The 21624-nt window shown below is 38.8% G+C and overlaps 1 long non-coding RNA gene across 2 annotated transcripts; it reads left to right on the top strand.

The window, feature by feature from the left end:
• Positions 1 to 93: 93 nt before the first annotated feature.
• Positions 94 to 20906, top strand: LOC100893544. Of its 2 annotated transcripts, none has more exons than XR_004066217.1 (14): positions 94 to 212; positions 1899 to 2023; positions 3294 to 3484; positions 6513 to 6596; positions 8022 to 8220; positions 8744 to 9042; positions 9732 to 9849; positions 10719 to 10868; positions 11826 to 11996; positions 12244 to 12333; positions 17182 to 17274; positions 18121 to 18256; positions 18994 to 19168; positions 20094 to 20906. It is a non-coding gene; the product is annotated as a eukaryotic translation initiation factor 2D (long non-coding RNA). The 2 variants fall into 2 exon arrangements; XR_004066218.1 differs by lacking the exon at positions 94 to 212 and adding an exon at positions 232 to 399.
• The last annotated feature ends 718 nt before the right edge of the window (positions 20907 to 21624 follow it).

Genomic DNA, 21624 nt, shown 5'->3' with positions numbered 1-21624 from the left:
ATTACTAACTACTTTTCAATAAAAGTGCACGAATATTCAAAATGGCGATGTCTATCAATTTTACTTCCGACAGTATCGTCTGCCATTATACATTGCGCGAATGCCATTCATTATACAGGTCAAAGTTTAAATGGATATTTACATCCGGTGGTCATACACACGTGCAATTATATATGAAGAGCTACTTTCAGTTTTACCTGTCAGCTTAAACTGTAAGAGTTTACTATTTGTAGAGTTTATTGTAAAATTGCACCCGTTGATTATGTACAATAAAACATGTAGTCTATTTGTGTTAATCTTGTACATGATTTAGTTTTTGGCAGCTTCCTCAGAGTCAGAGTCAGACTCCAGTCAAGCGTCGAAACTCGTCCCTCGAGCTCGGGCGCGGGCTCAGCTCAAGTAAGTGTACGGCAGCTGTTGCTACTTTCTGCCTGTCGCAGCCGCCCGGTAGAGATCGAGATGGGGGTAGAAGTAGAACCCGGACTTAGTCCGCGCGCGCTCTTCTAATTCTACTAGACCAGTAATGAAAATGGCAATGCCAATGAGTGACAATCTAGTCTACTCACTGTACTCTAGGATCTATGTTTGAAACATGAGATCTCAACAATAATGCCATGAATGATCGTGATGATGACACAGAAACTGATCATAAACTCCCATTTGCTGATCGAAGGAGAAGGAAGTTGAGTCCTAATCCAATTCCTTGTCCCGCCTCCGCATGCTTGCTACTATGCTAGACTATTCTTTATTTTCGTCTTCTCCTTATTTTGTTCTGTCATATGTTTTTCATATAATTTATGTTTGTTTTTAATTTTATCAAATACTATCAGTTTTTCTGTCTTTTATGATAAATGATATGATATTTTGTTATTTAATGGATTTCTTTCTCTAAATTTCTTTTCTTAACATCTAGATCTAGACCTTCTTCCACATGTACAGTCTAGCTATTCTTAGTTTTTATCCCATCTTTTTGATCTTTCAATATTTTGAGCTAGTTCTACATCTACATTTGATCAGCATGTGGTTTATTTCCCCAGTTTTCTTTTTTGTCTCCATCTTTTGTGATCTACACATCAAGTATTTCCTCATTCTTTCATCTCCTATTTTTCCTATTTCTTTGCTATTTCTCCTAATCATATTGACAAATCTTTGCACATCTTTATAGTCTATTTGATTATTTTGTTTTTCCACTTATTTAATTCTCTTTCCACTTTTAAGAATAAATATTCTCATTATTCAGACATACATCTACATGTAGCTAGACCTGTTTTAAACAGTTTATCTTTCCCTCCTCTTCATGTATTGTCATAAAGTCTGGGCCCATTAATTGTTACATTTTGAGAGAGGACTGCAAAACCAAGTGGGAAGGGAGGGAAGTACAACATTTTGTTTCCAATTCCATTTATAGATCTACTTTGAAATTATGTAAAATCAATGATTTTTATAAATAATCAAACTTTTGATGTTTTAATTTGGCCAATGGACTGGATTCACATGTTACATGCATGAAGCTTAGCCCAACTCCTCCCCCTCCCAATCACTGGGTTCTGACATAGGTATGCTCTTTACTATGTGCACAAGTTGATAAAAATATATGAACCAGAGAGTGGAGACATAGGGGGGGGGGGGGGATGAAGATATTTTTCTTGTTCCCTCTTTTTTTCTTCTTTTCACGCTGCTACTGCACTTTGATGTCAGAATATACTTAGATGATCATCTAGTTCCAGTTTGTGATTATTTTTACTCAAGGTGAAAGTGATGAGAAAATCATGCCATTTTTGTGACAATATCAAGCACTTGTAACTTGATCATAATCTTCAAATTTGAATGGTAAATTCCCTATGACAACCCAAGATTATAATGTTAATTAGTTTCATTCTCCTCCATTACATTTAAAGGTCAAAGGTTACAGACCAGGAAGGATCCTCTCCTTATTCATTGTTTCATCGTAGCTTAAGGAAGCCATCATGTTCAAGAAGCCATTTCATGTCAAGTCCAATGCGGCGATGAAAGGATCTGACAAGTAAGTTTGAAAACTAAGTTTAGCGTCCTGCCTTTTCAAAAAATAGGAAGGAGGAGGCCTTTATTTTTTTTCTTCAAAATGGCTGCCTTTATTTTTTTTCTTCAAAATGGCTACCTATATTTTCCCTGACAGTCGGGCTATTTTTCAAGAAGGCTGCCGGCATTTTTTTTTTTTTTTTTTAAATCAGAAATTCCGGTAGATCATTTTAGCAGTTTGTTTTTTATGTTTTTTTTCTTTAAAAAAAAAAAAAAAAATTGAAAAAATTTGGCAAAAAAAGACAAAAAGGAGGCAGCCCCCAAAATTAAGCAGACAGGAACGCTAAACATGATTTTTTTTTTCAATGGCCTTATACGATTCATATGAATCATCATGACCACCTTTCATAAGGTAAAATAAAGTGAAAATTCCTGGACTATGTTTCACTGCAAAATGATACAGTGTCACTTTTTATGAATCGGTGGAGAATTGCTTGAATAATGAAAACAATAATAGTCTGTGTGCCCATATGCCTGTATTCACTGATGGTGCTTACTAAATGCAGAAAGTCATAATACATGTGCACCCTTAAGACAGAACTTATAATTGCACCAGAACATGGACTTAGCAGTTGTAAGATGTCCAACCAAATTAAAGTTGATATATTACAATTAAATGTTTTATTTGTGATGATGTACATAATATATGATTAAGAGAGGCCTATATTTCAGGTAATGTTGTCCTGGTTATGAAACACTACATTATTTGTTATTTCTTGTGAGGTTTATCAAGATTTAGGAGGGTGAGATCTTTTTTTCTCCAAATTAAACTTCAGTGTTTCTATGAAGAGAAAACAAATCCATTATAAATTTGTGTCCTGTGTTGCACCAATGGCAATGGATACATGTAGGATAACCTTGTACAACAGACATGGTGTACTGTCAGTGGCTCATACTTGATTACATTCATGAGCGACATGTAAGTCACAACACCTTCTCTCTCTCTCTTTCTCTCTCTCCGTCTCTCCCCTTTTCTCTCTCTCTCTACCTCTCTTTCTCTACCTCTCTTTCTAACTCTCTACCTCTCTCCCTCTATATATCTCGCTCTCTATGTTTGTCTCCGTCTCACTTTCTCTCTGTTTCCCTCTCTCTCTCTCCCTCCCCCTTTTCTGTCTCTGTCTCTCACTCTCTCCCCTTCTCCCCTCTCTCCCCCTCTCTCTCTCCCCCTCTCTCCCTCTCTCCCTCTCTCCCTCTCTCCCTCTCTACCTCCCCCCTCTCCCTCCCCCCCCCCCCAGGCGTAAGATGAAGACCTCTGTGCTGCAGCAGTTCAGTGAGATCACCTCTGTCCAGGTGGACTCCATCTTCCCTAACAAATCCCAGACGACCACCATGAAGATACAAACACATACAGGGGAACATATGATGGTCTACTGTGCAGATGGAGTGCCGGCTTTTTTTGAGAATGAGAAAGTTCTTTATCCTACTGGTAATACATACAGTGATTTACATGTAGATGCAGCGCTCAAAATACACGGGGGCGGTGGGCGATTCGCCCCCGTGAGCTACAAAATCGCCCCCGTCAGGTTGCTCACGGGGGCGATTGCAAAATTAAAAATCGCCCCGGTGGAATTATAAAATAAAGATAATCTTTTCTGTTATAACTTTAACACAATATTGAGTTTCAATTTTCAAACCTTAAACCAATGAAATGGAACTAAGATTAGCGTGCAAGATTTCTCGTTTTATGAGTAGGCCTATTATTACCGATTCAGCTCGCAGTGCAGTGCCGCCGTCAGCAGTGGTTACAGGCCTACTGCGCCGTTAGTAGCGGTGCGTGTGCACGCTGCCGCGCCATGTCTGCTGGAGCTGGAGGCGATCGGGCAAGGGCAGAAACATGGTCATGGCCTGGAGAAGTTTTTCGTTGTCAGCAAATAATGAACCTCGACCAGTAAATCAATATTAGGGACTTTTAGATTTGCACGATGAGAACGTGGACTGCAACGTGTGACCTCCTTTTAAGGCACTGCCAGTGCTTAAAAGGACGTCACATGTGATTACCAGTGCCTTAAAAGGACGTAACACGTCCACGTCCACGTCCATGCAAATATAAAAGTCCCTTTTAAGGGGAAGAGGAAGACCAAAATGTCGTGGAATCAGGGGCGGCGATTTCCGTTAATGACCGGGGGGGACGAAATCCATTTTTTTTTTTACGAGGATGTTATGCGAGGGAGCGTAGCGACCGAGCGAGATTTTTTTTGCAATTTTATTAGTCTAAACGCTGCACTCTTGGGCCTTCCAGAGCCTAAAAGTGTGTTGCAGTCATTATTCAGTATATGCTATACAATTTGTTTTGCACTTTTTCAAATTTCCAGGTGGGGGGGGGGGCGATCCCCCCCTAAAAAAATTGAGGGGGGGGGGGGGACGTGTCCCCCCCCCGTCCCCCCGGGATCGCCGCCCCTGCGTGGAATGATATGGTAACATGGGCAGATCTACGGCGGGGGGGGGGGGGTAGGGGGTTTAACCCCCTCCTCCCACCCCCCCACCCCCGGCCCCCTTGGGCTGCCAAGTGAAAATGTGATATTAAAGCGGGGGGAGGGGGATTCTGGAGAGGAGGACTACTAATCTATTTTATTTTTTTCAGGGGGCGGGGGGAAGTGAAGCGCCGTTTTAGCATGACTTTCTTTTTAACTCTTACTTTCACCTATCTCAGATAACCCTAAGTTTTTGGTTGCTGCTTTATATGTAGTTGATAATGCATGATTAAAATAAAGAGAGAGAGAGAGAACCACCATCATTTTGCAATGGTTCAGGGTTCGTGTAATGTACATTTGAAACCATTTTTTAGCGTCTCAACCCTAAAAAAATAGCAAAACTATTTTTGAGGAAAAGCATTATACTGAATTAAATAAAGAATAATAGCTTTATATTGGATCATACTAATACTGATACGGGCTAAAGACAATGTGGTATTTGTATAGAGGTATTCCAAAATGACATTCTGATAATCAACATTTGTTCTGGTATCATATGTATATACGCATAATACAACTGATCTTTATGATTTCTTAACGTGACATAGCTTCTTCTCCCTCTGCAAACAAAACAGAAAACAAGGTTATTTAATAAAAGGACCATGCGACAAATAATCATTGTGATTCAAATTGATGCAAGGATTTTTTTTTGAATAAGCAATGCTTTTCACCAGAATCTTCTTTGTAAAAACGACTTTTACAAATCTCAGCCATGCAATTCTGCCACTGTGCTGTAAGATCACTTTGAGATTAGGAGAAGTGTATTATGTAATGGGTATTTTAAATTGAATGAAACGTCTCAACTCAGTAAGCATGGCTGAGATTTGTAAAAGTTGTTTTTACAAAGAAGATTCGGGTGAATAGCAGTGCTTATTCAAACAAATATTCGCATCAATTTGAATCACAATCATTATTTGTCGCTTAATCCCTTTTAATGACCATGTTTTCTTTTACGTTTGCAAGGGGAGAAGAAGATATGTCACGTTAAAGACATCATAAAGATCAATGTTGTATGCGTATATATTATATACACAGGCCAGTAACAGCTATGTAGCTTGTAAATTTGTAAGAGGGAAAATGCTGATTGAAATGATAATGATGAAATAGCAAATAATTGAGGAGTATCATAGGTACCAATTCAATGGATATTTGTATAAAAAAGAGCCCCCGTCAGTAATAAAAGAGCCCCCGTGAGAAGGCTCACGGGGGCTCTTTTTTCGGGGGAAGAGCCCCCGTGGACAAAAAATTAATTTGAGCCCTGTGTAGATGTCGTACATATGTGCATGCAGTGATTGCATTATGTTCATAAATGTATTGGCTTTAAATGGCTCCTGCCTTTAAAAGGCCCCTGGCATCCAAATGCAAGTTTGTTCCTGTTGGTGTGTAGTCCTGCATACATCTCATATTTTGATATGTAAATTTTTGAATGTGTTTCATAGATTTTTAAATATTTTTGTAATATCTGTTTTTTTCTTCAAACTTGCTAAGCTCCTCCCTAAAAATCCTCCAGATCTCATTCTCCTTGTGACACCTGTCAGTTATCAATGAGCTAACTTGAGAAAGTGGTATGTAACTTTGTCAAAGTCGACCACCTGTTACAATACAACAAACAATAGCAACATACAAATTGCTATGTCAGACATGCTGTAGCATCACCAGGAAAACAAAGGCAATGATGATGTATTGTACATGTATGAAAGCATGCAATTCTATTATGAGCATGTGCTGAACTGGGTTTATTTGTTTAGCCGACTGTTTAGTCTGACGTGTCTGACATAGCAACTTATATGCTGCTATTGTTTGTTGTATTGTAACAGGTGGTCGACTTTGACAAAGTTACATACCACTTTCTCAAGTTATAATTTTGTGACAAAAGTCATTAAATGCAGTGCTGTAAATTAAAAATAATGTGTATAAAACATTTTAGAAGAGAAAACGTGTTAGAATCTTTACTTTATCTAATGTTAATTTTTTTTACCACAGTTTACACACTCTGGAAATGTCCATCATTGCTGCCATGTCTTAGTACATACGCCCCTGTTATAGAGAAGATGGCTGGTGGAGCAGGTATGTATTTAGAGTTGTAGCAGTAGTAGTAGTAGAAGTAGTGGTAGTGGTAGTGGTAGTGGTGGTAGAAGTGGTAGTAGTATAAGTACTAGTATAAATAGTGATAGTAGTAGTAGTAGTAGAAGTAGTAGAAGTTGTAGTAGTAGTAGTATTAGTGGTAGTGGTAGTGGTGATAGAAGTGGTAGTAGAAGTAGTAGTAATAGAAGTAGTAGTTTAAGTATTAGTATTAATAGTGAAAGAAGTAGTAGTAGTAGTAGTAGTAGTAGTAGTAGTAGTAGTAGAAGTAGTGGTAGTGGTGGTAGAAGTAGTAGTATAATAAGTACTAGTATTAATAGTGATAGTAGTAGTAGGAGTAGGAGTAGGAGTAGGAGTAGTAGAAGTTGTAGTAGTAGTAATAGTAGAAGTAGTAGTAGTAGTAAGTAGTAGTAAGTAGTAGTAGTAGTAAGTAGTAGTAAGTAGTAGTAGTAGTAAGTAGTAGTAAGTAGTAGTAGTAGTAATAGAAGCAGTAGTAGTAGTAGAAGAGGAACTATAGGACTAGTACTAGTAGTTGTAGTAGTATATAGAAGAAGTAGTACTAGTAGTAGAAATAAGTAGTAGTAGTAGTAGTAGTAGTAGTAGTAGTAGTAGTAGAAAAAGTAATCATAAAAGTAGCAATAGTATCAATAGTAGTAGCAGTAGCACCACCTGTCATAATAATAGTAGTAGTAATACTAATGGTAGTGGTAGTAGTGTTAGTAGTAGTAGTAGTAGCAACAGAAGCAGCGGTATGATTATTTATAATGATGATAATTATAATTGTGGCCATTATAAAAATGATGTTAAAGGAAACCAAAACCTTTATACTAAGTTACTTTTATTGTAAAGTTTAAAAGATTTGAATAAAATCAGTGAAAATTTGAACAAAATCGGGCAAGGAATAAGAAAGTTAGAGCATTTTGAAATGACTAGTCACTAGAGGGCGGTATTCAATTTGATGACATCATCTGTGAACAACTCTCCATGCCTTTTGTACATAAAATTTCACAATTTTTTTGTTTTTTTGGTATGTATTCGTGTTCTTGATCCGACTTCATAACATGTGAAGTAGAATATCATTTTGCATTCTATATCTTGCTTTCAGGGGAGTACATTATCTCAATCACAAGAAAGAAGGAAAAACATGAAATTTGATGTACAAAAGGCATGGAGAGTTGTCCACAGATGATGTCATCAAATTGAATACCGCCCTGTAGTGACTAGTCATTTCAAAAAGCTCTTACTTCCTTATTCCTTGCCCGATTTTGTTCAAATTTTCACTGATATTTTTCAAATATCTTAAACTTTACAATAAAAGTAACTTGGTATGAAGGTTTTGGTTTCCTTTAAGTCATATTGACAGTGATGATGATGATGACCTTATGAATTAAATTGATTACCCTACTGCAGATCTAATGCTACCAGGTGTAGTCTTCGCAGAGACGGGACTTCCCCCTCTGGAGAAATCACAACTATGCAGTGTGAATGTCGTTGGTAACTTGGCTCCAGTCGCCATAGGAACAGCATCTGTCTCCTCAGAAGATATGCTGGGTAGAGCAATGAAAGGAAAAGGAGTACTCACTCTGCACTGTATAGGGGATCATCTGTGGTAAAAAAAATACATTGTATTCTGTTTCTCTGTCTCTCTCTCTGTCTCTCTCTCTGTGTCTCTTTGTCTTTGTCTCTCTCGCTCTCTCTCTCTTTCTATCTTTGTCTCTGTTTCTTTCTCTCTCCGTGTCTGTCTGTCAAACTCTTTGTCTCTGTTGCTCTCTCTCTCTCTCTCTATCTCTTTTTCTTCCACTACGGTACTTGTTATCTCTCTGTCAGTTTGCAAGTTATGTGTTCATATTTATGTACATATCATCTCTCCCATTTTCTGTCTATGCATACTCTGCGACATGAAAGTAGACTTTTGTATAAGAGTTGTTTCATCTGAAATAATGCAATTTATTAATAAAAATCATTCAGAAAATGTAAATTAAAACCTATCAATGTCTTGTTAGCTAATTCTTATTGTAACTTCCTTGGTCACAGAATCTGTCTTCCTTACCTGGGAGACCATAGCTTTGTGCAAAACAGACTCTGTGAATGAAGAATAAGTTTTAGTATTCACTTTCCTTGTCCTTCAACAGGGAAAGCGGTGGTAAACTAAAACCACCGCAAATCAACCCAATCAGTCGAGACTCTCCACCTCCGGGTGAAAGTGCCATCGCCGCCCAGAACTCTGCGGGAAGTAACAATAATAATGAGAATATGGAAAGAACTGAAGGCTTAGAGAGCCAAAGTGCCATTGATGGTGGACATGTATGTGAAGGAAACGGAGAAGGAGGTGGTTTAAAGGAGGATTTAGTTGGTCTGTCCCTGGATGCAGGAGCAGTCGGAGGAGAGCCGGAACCGGTAGAAGATGAAGGGGATGGAGTCTCACCTGTAGGTGAGTGGTGGTGATGATGATATATGAGCTGGAAGATGTTTGCTGATGCTGTGTATTAGGAATGTGAAGGACAGGATTTATTTCAAGGATCACATGTCATTCTTCAAATTGGCAACAAAAGTGTCTTTCTTTTATTGCTGCATTGTGGTAATAAAATGTCATGTCTCTGAAAACAAATACATGGGTATGAACTTCGTCAAAAGCTTGACAAAATTTGGAACCTCTCAATGTGTTACATCTTGCCATTTTAAGGATTGTAGGCTTACCAATTTCCCTTATTGAATTCCTGGAATCAAGCGCAATGTGGTTATATAACAAAAATGGACACAATATGTGCAGAAATCTTCCCCATTTCTTTTCTTTTTTCTCAAGTATATTCTTCTTTTTTTGGGGGGGGGGGTCTGAATAAAAAGTTATTGATTTTTTTTAAAGATGTTATCAAACTTCTTGATTTGCTGCTTCATAGCTTATAAAAAGGTCTGAGCTAATCTATCATGGGCCGTAGATGTTTTTAAATCTTCATAATAATACTGAAAAAGTTTGAAGTCTAAAATAATCTGAGAATGAGAGGGAGTATTAGAAATAAACCGAACAATCATAAATTACATGTTGATGAAATCATCATTCCCATCCCATTTAAAGGACCCTTTTTTTCCCTCTTCTTTTTACATAATGATCTTGTAATACAGACGCCATGGATGAATGTCTCTACCAGTGTTTATTGCATAGCGTCAAGAAGAAAGTGAAGCCCTCAGACTTGCCTTTGCTGACTAGCTCATTATATAGGAATTATATGCAGACATCCTGGTGAGTTAAATACATCGCCTTTGAAGTGAACCGGTAACATTGTTGAAGGTTGATTTTAAAAAATTGCCTAATTTTTGTATGAAATGTTTCTTATTATATTCCTTCTACTGTACTAACCCTCTAACATGCCAAAAATCATGTAAAAGTTCTCAAACCACAAAGATATTTATGGTTTTCTTTGAAGGCGTCAATGTGTGACTCCCAAATTTTTAATTATCCCAACTGTTTTTTCCATGAAAATAACACATAAATGTGTGGAATGGTATATAGAGCCAATTCATTGCTTTGTAACGATTTACATTCACTTAAAATTTAATTTAATTTAATTATAACAATATAGTTGGGGAATTTAGGAATCAATCGGTTTCAGTTTTTCCCAATTGTTATCATTGATAATGTTCTGTTTTTCTAAAAATTAGTAAATTATGCTATTGAATCATGATAATGTGAAGACTCTTTGTGACTTGATATATGGCCACCTCTCTATAGTGGCCATGCATTTTTGAGAGAGAGAGAGAGAGAGAGAGAAAGAAAGAGAGAGAGAGAGAGAGAACAAGAGAGAGAAGTGTATATTGAAGAACCTGTCTAGAAAGACCACCTGCATACAGTGGCCACTTTCTCTGTTTCCATTGGGTGGCCGTAATAGACAGGTTTGACTGAAAATGTTTACCTTGATGTTAGTCCAGAAGGGAAGACTCTGGATCTGAAGAAGTCCACCTGTCTATAATGGCCATGCATTTTTGTCTCCCTCAAGAAAGAGAAGTGTATATTGTAGAATCGGTCTAGAAAGACCACCTGTATATGGTGGCCACTTTCTCTTATTCCATGTAGTAGACAGATTTGACTGAAAATGTTTACCTTGATGTTAGTCCAGAAGGGAAGACTCTGGATCTGAAGAAGTCGAGCTACAAGAAGCTGTCCAAGTTCCTGCGCGCCATGCAGGAGAGACGTCTCCTGGACGTGAGGGAGCTGAGCAAGGGTGTGGACAGCATCACAGCGGTCTACAAAGACCATGATGAGTGAGTCATTGGATAGTGTTTCATCTGGGGGGCGTTTCACAAAACCTGTCATCAGTGACAAATGACAGTTTTTGTTACGAGCTAGTGAAATCCTTGCTTCTGATTGGTTATCAGCAGATTTGTCACTGAATTTTTTTCATTTGTCATTGAAAAAAGGCTTTGTGAAACACCCCCTGATGAGAGCCAGAAGGCATCAACTCATAGCTTTAAAATCAAATCCAATCTTAAAGATACTATAACCCTTTTGCAGCTAACATCAAATTCTGTAGAACTTTGCAGGAATTATGAATATGTCATGTATGTCCTATCTGTGACATTTAGACGTTAGCAATGTCCTAATATGCAAATTATGCAAGGAAACATGTTTACTTGCTAGACTTCACGGTCAGACACTATTGAGTGACTGACTGACTTCTTTTTTCTTCTTTGGTAATTACATACATAAAATGAGCTGTGAAGGGTACATGAGCATTTGTCTCAATCAATTATCCACGTCTTGTAATGGCCTATCCATAATGTATTTTGCGTTTTGCTCCGAGGGAGAAGAACCTTGATAGCAAAAAATATATAATTTTGTTATTTCTGATTTTCCGTTGTTGTTGTTGTTGGAATCTTCAATATCATCCAGTCTTCACCTTTTCATTGTCTGTACCCTGGAATCACCCCCAACTTTCCCCTATAGAATAAGGTCCTTTGTACCCCTCCTTAATTCTGGTGATTCTGATGAGCAGTCTGATGCAGTGTCGTCCAACCCATCCTCCAGCTCAAAGGCACCCGAAGGACCACCAGAGATCAGGCAGTTCTATTCATTCAAGAATCATATTAAATCATGGCGTTCCCGGCCCAGACAGCTGTTTTGCCGGTGTTATTCACCCAATCAAACCATTATGTTGATGTTCAACTTTATACCAAAGTGTGCTCAGACTTATTAATGCTTGCCCCCAACTTTGTCCATAGGCTAAGGTCCTTTGTACCTCTTGTTGATTCTGGTGATTCCGATGAGCAGACGGATGCAGCGTCGTCCAACCCATCCTCCAGCTCAAAGGCACCCGAAGGACCACCAGAGATCAGGCAGTTCTATTCAGTCATGCCCAACCAAGCACCAGTACTCCAACACAGTGGATACAAGTAAGTTCAGAGGATGGTGTAATTGTTCGAGGTGATATTTTGGCTTACGTGGTACTATCTAACTTTTCTTAAAGGGGAAGTTCACCATGATATTCAGTTGCTTTTAATAGAAGCAGAAAAACAAGAGGAACTGGTCCGTTAAATTTAGAGCAAAATCTCTCTCTCTCTCACCATTTCCCTCTCCCTTTCTCTCTCTCTCAAACTATTAATTTCATCTTGTCCATCTCCATTTTGTTTTGACCATCAGGAGAGGTGATTGGATGACCAAGGAAGATGTCAGGAATGCCATTACAGCTTACATCAAGAATGAGAGCTTAATAGATCAAAATGACTACAGGTACCGTATGTCTCCGCGTATAAGATGCACCTTCATTTTTTTAGACACAGCCGAGAAAAGAAAAAAAAAATGTTGTTAAAAAATACCTAGTGTTTTTTGGTGATTATACTCACTCAAAGCTGCTGAATATAACACATCAGTTTTTAATGAAAAATTGGCTTCAATCAAAAGAATACAAGTGGTGCATTATTATTTTATTCACAGTGCCAGGTGGAAGGGTATAAATCAACACTAAATCAACAATTTAAATCTACTTACCAATACTGTTGTGTAGGTCCTGGAAAGGGTATAAAATATGTACTTGGAATAAAGACGTACATGTATCCCATGTCATTCAGCTTTGTGAGAACGTCCCGAGTGCGGTGAGCCCTGAAGACATCAAAGATGAGGAGTGGCTTGACATTGAGTAGACCCATCTTCTCCTTCGTCTGCGTGAGATATTGGATGATGATCTTGTCCAAATACCGGAGCATGGTGTCACTGTTACTCCAATGGCTCTCCGTGTGCCAAATGACCCACTGTGGCCGGAATTTTACTGGAGGGTGGCACTGCACAGTTTTGCTTAGGTAGATAATCTGACGAGGCAAAAACTCTCCACTCAGACTACAGGCTAAGAGAGAGGTGTATTGATGCATGTCTTCGCTTCCCTTGATGGGCACCTGTCGGATCTCCCTCTGGATGCATGGTCCAAGATGTAGCTGGTATCACATCAACAGCAGTCTGATCTCGGTTGATGATGAGCTAGTCGGGAATGTCAAACTTTCCCATCCGGCGACCAATCCTCCTATGAAATCTTCTGGCCATTTGGTTGATATCGTCAGGGCGAGCCTTTACACCCTTTGTCGCTTTCCTCTTGGTGTATCCCATTCTGTCAAGGAGGGATCTTGCCCACGTTTTGTGGATGGTGACGGAACCCCCATATTCATCTAGAATGGGAGGTTCAGCTGCTTGAAGGAGCCCTGTGGTGCCAGCCAACACCAGCTTTGTGCTGATGCTGCCACCACTTTTTCAAACGGCACCAATAAATGCTTTCGCCATTTCATTCCATTCTTTTTTCTCGTTCCTTTTGGCAGAGCTTCCGGGGTCTCGTCTGACTTGCTTGCCTTGACATAGGCATCTTTCATGCCACGATTGCTGCTCTCATTGATTGCTTTCTTTCATTCTGCTGAAAACTTTCGGCGAGTTGCTGCGACTCCATTTTCAGCCGCATAACGTCTGATTTTAGCTCGCAGCTTGCTGCTGTATGCGCCATACGGCTCATGTCGCTTCTTGCCGAGTTATGGAGTCAAAGAAAAATTTTCTCCTAAAACCTCAACTTTCTCGTTTGCAGATCTCACTGCAGCAGGAGGAAGACCATAGGATGCATCGTTTGATTTAGGGAAATTGGGGGGGGGGGGTCGCTCATTGAGTGGCTTAAAATTGCGATGCAAGAATAGCCCTACAAGAGTACAAATCCAAATAAAAACTGGCTGACACTTTGTGAATGAAATAATTGATGAATGGACTATGTCATACCACTCATTAACACACAATCCACAACCACACAAACCGCACGCAATGTACACATAGTTCTAGTAGTAGAACTACTAAGATTGTAGTTGTATTTATGAATAGCGCAACATGCGCAACATGCTTTTGTTTTCCCCCTTGTTTCTCTTCACCTAAGAAACCATGCCTCGATTCTTTCTTATCAACTATGGTGCGCACTTGGCAATCCAAGATGTTGAGGGTGCTGTGGAAGGTTTTTTCACACACAGGTATTGTTCGTCCATTCTGAGAAGCATTAGGCAGGACATTGGAGATATGCCTAATACGCTTCTTGTCCACATTCATTTGATTATTTTGATCTTCTGATGACTTGCGGTATGTTTCATAAATTCCACACTTGTCTTTCTTTGGCCTGTGGATTTTAAGCTTGTTTTCTCTCATAACCCCGGTACACAGAGAGTTTGAAGCAAGGCCACGGTTATTTTTTTCAAACATTCGAAACATTTTGTTCTTGAACAGATCTGCAGACAAGTAACGGCACAATTGAACCACAGAAATTGTTGCAAGTGCTCAACAAATTCTGTCTTTTCATTGGCTCATGCTTTTGTCTTCCCCCTCGTTTCTCTTCACCTAAAACCCATACCTTGATTCTTTTTCCTCAACTGTAGGATGCACTGAGCAGTCTGAGATGTTCAGGGTACTGTGGAAGGTTTTTCACACACAGGTATGGTTTGTCCATTTTGAGAAGGATTTGACAGGATATAGGAGATGTGCCAATTTTTCTGATGTCTTGCTGTACATCTTGCGGTACATGTTTCACAAATTCCACACTTGTCTTTCTTTGACCTTGGGATTTGAAGCTTGTTTCCTCTCATAACTCTGATATACAGAGAGTATGAAAGCAAGCCCAGGGTTCTCCTTGTCAAACATCCAAGACAGTTTGTTCTTGGACAAGTAACAGCACTTTGTGTTGCCCTGCAGTAATGTGAATTACACACAGACTTAGTTGCAAATGTCTGTTTATTTTCTGTCTTTTCATTGGCTCATGCTTTTGTCTTCCCTCTCGTTTCTCTTCACCTAAGAAACCATGCCTTGATTCTTTCTTATCAACTATAGGACGCACTGAGCAGTCCGAGATGTTAACGGTGCTGTGGAAGGTTTTTCACACACAGGTATGGTTTGTCCATTTTGAGAAGGACTTGGCAGGACATAGGAGATGTGCCTTATATGGGTCTTGTCCTTTTGCTCCGCACTCTTTTGCTCAATTCAATTCAATTATCTCCACAAAACTCATAAAAACAGCCATGTATAACAACGCAGAAAGAAAAACATCAAAATATTACAATAGCCACATAAACATACAATAAAGAACAATACATACTTAACATGATAATTGAGTATATTTGGGGGACTTCTTCTTTTTCCATTGGAGTACATCCATCTTACAGAGTATTGTCGTACATTGTGCCGAAAAAGTGCGTGGTCGCAGGGACTAGCAAAGATCCAAGGCCTACCAAGGGCTAATATGCCTCTTGGCCACTTGCTCCACTCTCTTCTGTAAGCTACATGCATATGTCTAGCCAGCCACTCCCTTTGCAATATAGCAAACCCGTCTTGGTCATAGAATTGTGAAAGAAATCCTGTCCTAGTCACTCAAAGTATGACAATCAATGTGTTTGTCACAGTTTGTGACTTCTTGATGACTTAGAACTAGGTTTGTAGAGGTATTTCCTACCCAGCACAAGTCTGTTTGATTTTTTGTTAAAGTATGTTTCTCCTTTGTTTCGGTTTTCTTTGACTAATCAGTTTTGGGATGTGCATTGTTGCACTTTAGGAGGTACAGGTTTGAATTTACATCATCTCCTATGGATTCATTTATCTTGAATGCCACTGGCACACTGAAATCAGGAACTCTTGCAGTATGATGGACAACACTCTTCACTCCTTTTAAAATGCTTGAAGCACCAAAGAGCCCCACACCGATGACAGGCTGCAAACAAGTCTGTGTTAAATTATATACTCATATTGGGCAGTCTCTTGGCCTCTTGCTCGACACTCTTCTAAATTTCTCCATGTATGTGTCTAGCTAGCCACTCCCTTTGCAATAGCAAACTGGCTTGGTCATAAAATTGTGATCTCAAAGAAATCCAATCCTCGTCACTCAAAGTATGACAATCAATATTTCCTACCTGGCTCAAATCTATTTGATTTTTCTGAATAGTATGGTTCTCCTTTGTTTCGGTTCTCTTTGACTAACTGATTTTTGGATTTGCATTGTCGCACTTCAGGAGTTACAGCTTTGAAGTTTTCTAAAAAATTTACATCATCCTCCATTGATTCATTTATCTTTTATGCCTCTGGCACAGTGGAATTAGGAACATATGGTGGACACATTCTTAACTCCTTTTAAAATGCTTGAAGCACAAAAAGCTCTGCATCAATGAAGGCTGGATTAAATGATGAACTCATATTAGGCAGTCTCCTCATTTGCCTTGGGAACTTTCATTTGAACATCATGAATTTTTGTAGAGAAGGCCTATCAAGGGCTAATACGCCTCTCAGTCTTTTGCTCCGCTCTCTTCCGTATGTCTACATGTATGTGTCTAGCCAGCCACTCTCTTTACTATACCAAACTGGCTTGGTCATAGAATTGTGATCTCGAAGAAAACCAATCCTCGTCACTCAAAGTATGACAATCAAGGTGTTTGTGACTTCTTGTTGACCTAGAACAACTTGGCTTGTTGAGTATTTTCCGAGCACAAATCTGTTTGATTTTTCTGAAGAGTATGGTCCTCCTTTGTTTCCATTTTCTTTGACTAACTGTTTTTGGATTTGCATTGTTGCACTTTAGGAGGTATAGCTTTTGAATTTTCCAAAGAATGCACATCATCTTCCATGGATTATTTTATCTTGTATGCCTCTGGCACACTGACATCAGAAACTCATTCAGTATGATGGACACACTCTTTACTCCTCCAAAATGCTTGAAGCACAAAGTCTACAAGCTCTTGGATTTCCTGGTCTGTCAATCTGTCACAATGAGTGTGACAAAGCCTTGCAAGATGTCTGATTTTTCTCTTACATCTTTTGTTCCGCTTGGTGGGTCCAAGCTCCTGGATTTTGGGATCTTCTCTTACTTCTTTTGTTTCGCTTGGTCCAAGCTCCTTGATTTACACCAATTATGGAGAGAGGGAGAATGGTGTGACGAAATCAAGAGAAACATAGGCATTTCGAGAGTGGACTTGATAGGTTTATTTTCATAGGTTTATTTGTGTTATCTGTAGGTTATAGGAAGTATGGATTCGTTACAGTGCCACCCTGACCGAGCTTTTTTTTCTTTCTCCCCCACCCCCCCCCCAGCCATGTGATGTTAGACCCTATTCTCCATGATGCAGCCATAAAGAAGTCGGAGGGTAGTGTCAGTCATCTCAAATGGGATCAGCTTTTCACCAGGTGAGGTTTTGATTTGATTCATGGAATGTTTGTTATGCAGGGCTTCTAATGTTCCATAAAACTCTTGAAGGTTCTGGAACTGTTCTTAAGTTTTTACCGCAGTGAGAAGTTATGGCATTATAGTAGGTCCTTGAAAATCCTGCAACTGATAAACCAGGGGGGTGTTTCACAAAGATCCTAAGTTGAACTTGTCTCTATTATAAAAGGCATAAAATGTTGATTCAAATCATTCATATTTTCTATTATCAAGGAGATTTCATGTTCTTGATGTAGAATTTATAAAAATTCTAAAATAATTGAATTTTCGCTTTTGAATATATTTAGTTTTAAGGCTACAAATGGCTCTCCATAATTTGTAAGTCAAAGTTAGAGTTAAGTTCAAGTTAGGATCTTTGTGAAACACCCCCCCCCCCCCCCCCAGGCAATCATAACATACTATTACACAAGTCAAATAATAGATAATACTGGAAATTTACCCAAAATGTAAAGATTTTGTTGATTATTGGCCAGTCTGGAATCAGTCTGCTGAGGTGACTGGGGAGTAAGTCTATACGCATTCAGTTTATATGATAAAGCATCAAATAAATTTTAATCATATAGCATTTAATTATTGTTTTAATCAAATTTATACCTGCGAATGCATATTTATATTGAAATTAAAGAAATGCTGATTTGGTATTCTCAATCACCTATTTATGTATTCTCTAGCTTGATTTATCACTGAGTATAGAAATATATTGAAGAAGCAGGAATATGATTTTCTACCTGCATTGAATTAACCTTCCTCAATCTAATCACACACATGTATAGCATATATTTCACCTTATTTCAATTAAACTGCTGTAGATTCTTGCACAAGATGAATCCTGGCTATCAGATACTCTTCCCCAGCGATCTTTCTGCCAAAGTTCAACCTCGGATTCACAAAGGCCAGGTCCAACCAATCATACTCAAATTGGAACGAAAGGGAGGCAACAAATGGGTAAGAAATGGCCTTGAATCTTAGGTCATCCAAATCATACTATAATTTTTCTTTTGTTTGGCCTCTAACTTCAGTCATTATATCCTTGAATCTTGGGTCATCCAAATCATACTATAATTTCTCTTTTGTTTAGTCTCTAACTTCAGTCATTATTTTCTTGAATCTTGGGTCATCCAAATCATATTATAATTTCTGTTTTTTAGTCTCTAACTTCAGTCATTATATGCAAAAATGTAATAAAATGAAATAATATGATATAAATACCACACGTCACTTCTAGAATGTGTAGACAGTGCTTTGTGATACCAATGGATGCCCATTTTGTGAAGGGAATCGGCCTTTACAGAGCTTACAAGTAAACACATTTCCTTTAGGTGTGTAACAGAAGTACATTACCTCTCTTTGTTGTTGTTGTTTTTTGTCTAATGTCCATTTGACAAACAAATGTTTTAATCAGGTGTAATCTCATCTTCAGAGAACAATGCACATTATTTGCCTTCCTTGTCATATGAAATGGCCCTAACACTTTGGATAGATTTTGTGTCAGCGCTTTCAATAGCACGTTTGCTGTGTTGTATCGTTTTCTAAAAATGCCTCTCTGTAGATCACAGTGATCCAGAACTTGGAGCAGTTCAGTCTCGACCCCAAGGAGTTTGGCCATGGGCTCCAGATAGCTTTCAATAACACGTTTACACTGTTTGCTTTGTTGTATTGTTTCTCCAAACGTCACTCTGTAGATCACAGTGATCCAGAACTTGGAGCAGTTCAGTCTGGACCCCAAGGAGTTTGGCCATCGGCTCCAGATAGCTGTAGCAGCCAGTACTACAGTGGGTGAAGGCCCCAATGCCAAGTCTGGCCTACAGGTGACAGTGCAGGGAAACCAACTCAAATTCCTTGACAAATTTCTCACAGGTAATTATGACCGAATTATCCACAGATAATTATGAACATTCAAAGGGACCTCATGAGAGAGAGAGAGAGAGAAAGTAAAAAAAAAAAAAGAGAAAGAGAGAGGGGGAGAGACAGAGAGAGAGAGAAGGGGAGGGAGGGGGAGGGAGAGAGAAAAATAGAGAGAGAGAGAGAGGGGGGAGGGAGAAGAAGAAAATATTGGGTCTGTATGCACAGGTTGCATTTCTGTACAGGTCACTTTAGTACAGGTTTTATTATTCAAGGAAAACAAATCATCCGGTCTGTCTATACAGGTGGACATGAAAGCAGGTTCATAGTACTTTCATTATCCGTTCTTTGAGCTGGGTAGGGGATCTAATGGCATGGGCATCGGACACTTACTAAGCATTTTTAGAGTTCTTTTCCTGATACGCTGGTGAACAAGTCACATAGCATCACATGGTTTGTGGTTTGGGTCCTGCAGCAGCACTTAATGCCCTTTGGCAAGACATTAATCTAAGTTTGCCACTCTCCACCTGGGTGTAGGAAATGGGTTCCTCTTTTAAAGCCCTTCTGTACCAGTGTACAGGAGGGATTATACCACCCTGCAAGGTCACTGGACAGGTGGTTATCTCATCAAATCAGCTCTGAATTAACATAAGAAAAAGAGGATCATGGGGGACCAACAGGCACGATTATGCATTGTTTGTTATATAGAGGGCGCTAGAAGCTATAAGTAGTACAGTGGGGCTTTAATAGGAAGTTATCCATTGAAAGCTTCATCTCCCAGGGCAGCTGGCTAAACTCAGAGTATGAATGAAAGGATTTTGTGGACATCTTGCACATTCCCTGGAATAAGTATGAGCATAGGGTGAATGTGGTAATTATTTGTATATTTTGTATCATTAATATATTTTTTGTATCTCTTCAATTGTGTTTTTTTTTACAGGTCACTACAAGATACCCAGGAGGTATATTGATGGGCTAGAACAGACTGCCAAGGGCAAAGGAAAGGGCAAGAGATGATAGAGGCTATCATTCTAGGTTCATATTATTTAATTTACCGGCGATAGTTAATGTTAAATGTCACATTTGGCATGCATATAATGCATTAAAGACGCATAGTTGTAGGCTCTCAAGGGGAATTTGACCCATTCGGGAGTTTACCCAATAATAGGTGTTTTCAATCACCAGTATTAGGCTTCAGTTTTATGACCAACAGGCCTTATGTAATGCTCTCTATTTTCCACCTATCGCCCTAAATGGAAAATTCATTATCTTACAATTCCCTCTTGATGGGACTACGGGTTTGCTGTGTGCAGACAGTGTACACTCATTAATGGTATTTCCACCAAGTCTGGTGTCAGCGAATTATGACCTGCACATGGAAATTGCTGACCCTCTCCCTTTTATTTTAGTATTGTAATAGATTTATGAACGTCTTGTTGGCCTTTCGAAGCTGGGAAATCAGCATTGGCTTATAAATGTTTTTAGATGTGAAAAGTGACGGTGCTATATTTTTTCCGTAGTTTTTAATTCTACATTTTAAACTCTGTGCTTTTAAAGTCAGTGTTGTCCTAAAAATTCATTATAATTAGACAGTTTAGTCATGTCATAAAAGTACAAAACAAAACAAAAATATGTTAAAATCTAAAGCATACTTAATATAAACGGTATACTGCTTTAAATATGAAGTTGAGTTCTGGTCATGTGATTGCATTGTGAAAGAAATGGTGTGGAATCGACCAGAAAAGGTTGATCATCTAGCATATAAGAATTTGTGTGTATTGCAAGGTTCTGGAATCATCAAAATGATAAGAAATTTGGCCAAGTCTTGGTAAAGTTACAAACATTGTACATAGAAAGATGTATATTGGACTACACGAACACATGGGGTAAAAATCTGACCCGGATTTTTACGATGTTACATGACATATTTAGAATATGAAGGCATTTGAAGAGCGATGCTTTTCAGGGAACATGTCTTATCTGATGTTCTTCCACACTTGCATAATAATAATGATAACGCTCACCTCTTCCCAGAACTCGACCCTTTCTTTAAGATCCACATAACTCAAAATATCTTAAGAGAAATTATATATTTATTGAACTTGTATGGCTGATAATGCACAATGAATGTGTTATTCTTTGAAGATATGATAAACAAAGTGCTTTATCAATCAACTGCAAAGTGTATCGTTGCTTTTTATTGGTTCTTTTTTCTCTCTCTTGTAACGGATTGCAAAGTTGGATGGTGGTGAGCAGGAAAAATATGAGACTGCATGAATGAACAAATGGAAAAAAGAAAAGGGAAAAATGAGAGAAAGAGGGGGGGGGGGGGGGGGAGAGAGGGGGGGGGGAGGGGAAAAAAAATAAAATATGGCAACTACGTGTATTGTCCTGATTTTTCCCCCAGAGAGAGAGAGAGAGAAAGAGAGAAAGAGAGAAGAAAAATTATAAATGAATGTATCAGAGGGCAG

The sequence above is a fragment of the Strongylocentrotus purpuratus genome, unplaced genomic scaffold, assembly GCF_000002235.5.
Source record: "Strongylocentrotus purpuratus isolate Spur 01 unplaced genomic scaffold, Spur_5.0 spur5_scaffold_3, whole genome shotgun sequence".
Taxonomy (NCBI): domain Eukaryota; kingdom Metazoa; phylum Echinodermata; class Echinoidea; order Camarodonta; family Strongylocentrotidae; genus Strongylocentrotus; species Strongylocentrotus purpuratus.
This window is presented reverse-complemented; position numbering and strand designations above follow the sequence as displayed.